Raw genomic sequence first — 5,000 nt, forward strand, 5'->3', positions numbered from 1 at the left:
AGTGAATTCGCTTAACCTGTCATTTTACGTGTTCTTACTATTGAGCATTCAGTGAATTCGCGTAACCTTCATCTATGAACATTTCAATTACACACAGTACAATTACACACATACAATTACACACAGCATAGTTTAACTTAACGACCTTTCAGTTTCGTTAGTGAGTGTTTGTGTTTAAACGACTGAGACATGAGCGAATGGTTCAGTTTTCAAAAGTGTCTGAACCACTGCTCGTCATTTTACGTGTTCTTACTATTGAGCATTCAGCGAATTCGCGTAACCTGTCATTTTACGTGTTCTTACTATTGAGCATTCAGTGAATTCGCGTAATCTTCATCTATGAACATTTCAATTACACACAGTACAATTACACACATACAATTACACACAGCATAGTTTAACTTAACGACCTTTCAGTTTCGTTAGTGAGTGTTTGTGTTTAAACGACTGAGACATGAGCGAATGGTTCAGTTTTCAAAAGTGTCTGAACCACTGCTCGTTGCTTCATTCTTCCTCTTCTTGAAGCAACTCTGACTTGTTGCTTCATTCTTCCTCTTCCTCCAGCAAAGTCAAGATGTCTATCGAGGAAAGGTTTACACAAAACCTCACGGATCATTTTAAAGAAAACAAAAAAGGATTAATTCCAAAGTGTGACTATCAGAAGACCATCGATGACCTGAAAGCAGCAGCTGATAACTCACATGCCAAGGGGTCAGTTTTCAAAAGTGTCTGAACCACTGCTCGTTGCTTCATTCTTCCTCTTCTTCAAGCAACTCTGACTTGTTGCTTCATTCTTCCTCTTCCTCCAGCAAAGTCAAGATGTCTATCGAGGAAAGGTTTACACAAAACCTCACGGATCATTTTAAAGAAAACAAAAAAGGATTAATTCCAAAGTGTGACTATCAGAAGACCATCGATAACCTGAAAGCAACAGCTGATAACTCACATGCCAAGGGGCGGCACGGATATTATCTGTTGGAGAAGTAAGTTTTCACTTCAATCTATTATTTTACTCAGTCTCTCTCTCTCTTTTTTTTCTCTCTCTCTGTCTCTCTCTGTCTCTCTCTCTCTCTCTCTCTCTCTCTCTCTCTCTCTCTCTAATTGTGTGTCTGTCTCTCTCTAATGTTAACTGTGTTTTCAGGTATGAAGTACTGTACTCCAGTGCGGGCCTACAGAAATACTGATAAAGAGACGTTCGACACGACAGGAGTCGCCACTCTACTATGTGAGCATCGAGGAGACGTTTGACGTTGTCAAGAGCGCCCACATCTCAACAGGCCATAGCGGAAGAGACCGGATGTTAAATGAATTACAAAAGAAATATGCAAACATTCCAACTAAGGCCGTTGAGCTGTTCAAGTCACTCTGTCAAGAATGCCAAAAGAAACGAAAACGGCCGATGACGAAGGGGGTTGTCGTTCGTCCAATACTCACCAAGGAATTCTCGTCAAGGGGTCAGGTGGATCTAATTGACATGCAAAGCATGCCCAGTGGATCCAACAAGAAATGGATTATGGTGTACCAGGATCACCTGACGAAGTTTTGCATCCTTCGAGCCTTGACGTCTAAAAGAGCTGCAGAGGTCGCTATTCATCTACTGGACATTTTTCTTCTCTTTGGTGCCCCCGTTATTCTCCAAAGCGATAGCGGATCCGAGTTCACTTCACAAGTCATTACAGAGCTGAAGGAAGTTTGGCCAAAACTAACACTGGTGCATGGTAAGCCTCGCCATCCCCAAAGTCAGGGGTCGGTTGAGCGCGCAAACGGTGATATTAAAGATATGCTGGTCGCATGGATGGCTGACAATGACTCACAAGACTGGCCCACGGGCATCAAGTTTGTTCAGTTCCAGAAAAACAGTGCTCTCCATTCCGGGATAAAGTGCTCTCCATATTCTGCAATGTTTGGCTGTGAGGCTCGTGTAGGACTTACTACTTCGTCTTTGCCGATGGAAGTGATTGCTCGGATGGAGACTGAGGAGGATCTTCTTGCTGTCACACCAATCAGGCCAGAATCTGACAATGACAACTCTCTCTCCCAAACTGATGGTGTTGCAAACCAGATACAAGCTACAAGTGATGAAACATCAACACATGATGTGACAGAGGATGTTCTGCTCCCAGTCGAACATGGCAGCACTACAACACAATACACTGGTGACAATGTGACAAGTCAGCCAATGACAGCTGAAATCCTTGATCTACCTACAGGACCTTCCTCGCCCACAGCAACACCATCTGCCTACAATGTTGAGAGTCCTGAAAACCACAGAGTTGCAGAACGCATCAAAGAAATCAAAAGGCGTCGTCGTGAAGCAGCCGATGCACAAACTTCTCAAGCAGAAAGGATGGTGAAAAGAAGTCGCGTAGATCTGCGAGCTAGCGAACAAGGAGACAATGTAGCTGTGCCAGTTCCACTTGTTGATCGTGGGAGAGGCGATCCTAGAAATATCCTTGGTGTCATAATTGACAGACGAGAAGACACAGACCAATACAGGATAGCCGTAAAAGCTGGTATTCTCAGTGGTCTGTATTCCAGAAATCAATTCGATCTGTGCCCTCAGCGCCTTCTAAACACTGACGACATGAACACTGAAAAAACAGTTTCACTGCGCTCGGCGGTGATTTCTCAATCCGCTTCAGGTGGACAAGGCTTCACAAGATGCAACTGTACTGGCGCCCAAAAGTGTAGTACAAGGCGATGTAAATGCCTTAAAGCTGGGCTTCTGTGTAACTCACGATGTCATAGCAGCCTCAATTGTTGTAACAAGTAACATGTCAATGGTTCTGCCATTCTTTAGAACTTTTAAATGCTTTGTTTTAGGTCGTGGAACAGTTTACGTTGTGTGTGTGTGTGTGTGTGCATGCATGAGTGCGCTCACGTGTGTTTGTGTGTGTGTGTGTGAGAGAGAGAGAGAGAGAGAGAGAGAGAGAGAGAGTTTTAACTAACTGACTGTTTGACCGATAAAATCCTGTATGTGAGAGAGAGAGAGAGTGAGAGAGAGAGAGAGAGAGAGAGAGAGAGTTTTAACTAACTGACTGTTTGACCGATAAAATTCTGTATGTGTGTGTGTGTGTGTGTGTGTGTGTGTGTGTGAGAGAGAGAGAGAGAGAGAGAGAGAGAGAGAGAGAGAGAGAGAGAGTTTTAACTAACTGACTGTTTGATAAAATAAAAAAAAATAAAAATGAAAAAAATGAAATAAAATAAAATGAAATAAAATAATGTTAATTTTATTTTTTTATCTAATTACTTACTAATATGATCGTCGCAACGTTGGCATTGATGATCAAATGAGCATCAGGGATTACGCGTAATTACTGGGACCGTAATTCAGGGATTTCGCGTAATCACTGGAAAATTCAGTGATTACGTGAAATCCCTGAGTGAAACGGGGATTACGCGTATTCACTGAAATATTCAGGGATTACGCGTAATTCCTAGGTACGTGTTCTTACTGTAACATATATACATATATATACACATATATATATACATATATATACATATATATATATATAAATATATATACATATATATATACATATACACACACACATATATACATATATATATATATATTTACATATATATATTTATATATACATATATATATAACGTATATATATATATATGTATATAAATATACACATATATATACATATGTATATATACATATATATAAATCACAGGTGAGAAATGTAGTAACACATTTGTAAATCACAACTAACACCACAGTCGGACGAAAGAAAAAGTTGCGTAAGCGGAACTATATATTTCGATTGCTACCTGCAATCCTCTTCAGTAGTACAAAGTGGCAGGGAGGAGGCTATCTTAAGTAGCAACCTCTTACAAAAGAAAGGGAACATGATAAAATGAAGAACATCACTGCCCCAACACCTAGTTGACCTGAGGTTGACACGAGGTCGGGTCAGGGGGAGGGGGAGGAAGCTTGTTGACAATATTTTTGGTGATGAATAGTCCTGAAATGATGTCTGGGGTCCATTGACCCTTGGAAATATTCATCGTGGGCAGATAATCAGTTAATGTTGATTCCACCATTTTCCTTCTGAACCCACACCCTGATTTATAAATGAGATCAGATTTCTCCCAGTCCATCCGGTGATTAAATTTATTAACGTGTTGAAACACTGCTGAATTTATTTGGCCATATCTAATCGACCTTTTGTGTTCATTTAATCTTGTCCGTAGGTCTCTCCCCGTCTGGCCAATGTATGAAAGGTTACAATCTTTACATGGAAGGGAGTAAACACCTGGGATATGTTCTTCCTTCAACCTCTGGTGAACATTAACAACTTTTTTATTAATAGTATTAGGGTAGTTATGAACTAAATTTACTTTCTCTTTGGGAAGAAACTTGGACAATTGACTGATGGACTCTGAGAAGGGGATGACTAAGTAACATAATTATCACCAAGGCAGATAAAGGGGGTAAAGTAGTTGTTTTAGACCTAGACTCGTATATTGAAAAAGCTATGGAGCTTCTTAATGATCAAAATACATACGAGAAACTCACCAAAAACCCCTTAAAAGACATGGCTGCTTCTTTTAATAAGCAAGTTCGTAAGATCACCACTAGTGAACAAGTGTCCAAACTTAAAGTTTTTACTCCCAAGCTCCCTTATTTTTATGGCCTCCCCAAGTTACATAAAGAGGGTACCCCATTAAGGCCCATTATTTCCAACAGGGGTTCTTGTTCCAGCAAACTCTCTAAATGGCTTGCGGGTTTATTATCACCATTTGTGGGCAAATTTTCCAATTCCCATTTGAAACATTCAGAAGATTTCATCCAGAAAATAAAGGAGATTAACATAGTAGGCCGTCGCTTATTAAGTCTTGATATTGTCTCATTATTTACGAACATTTGTGTTGATGATGTTTTGTCCTTTCTAGAAACTAAGCTACAACCATTCCAAGACAAATTCCCCCTTCCAGTTTCCAAAATCATTGCTCTTGTACGCACCTGCGTGTCATCTAATGTC

Source organism: Oratosquilla oratoria, chromosome 7 (assembly GCF_046742065.1).
Source record: "Oratosquilla oratoria isolate Oo_2021 chromosome 7, ASM4674206v1, whole genome shotgun sequence".
Classification (NCBI taxonomy): domain Eukaryota; kingdom Metazoa; phylum Arthropoda; class Malacostraca; order Stomatopoda; family Squillidae; genus Oratosquilla; species Oratosquilla oratoria.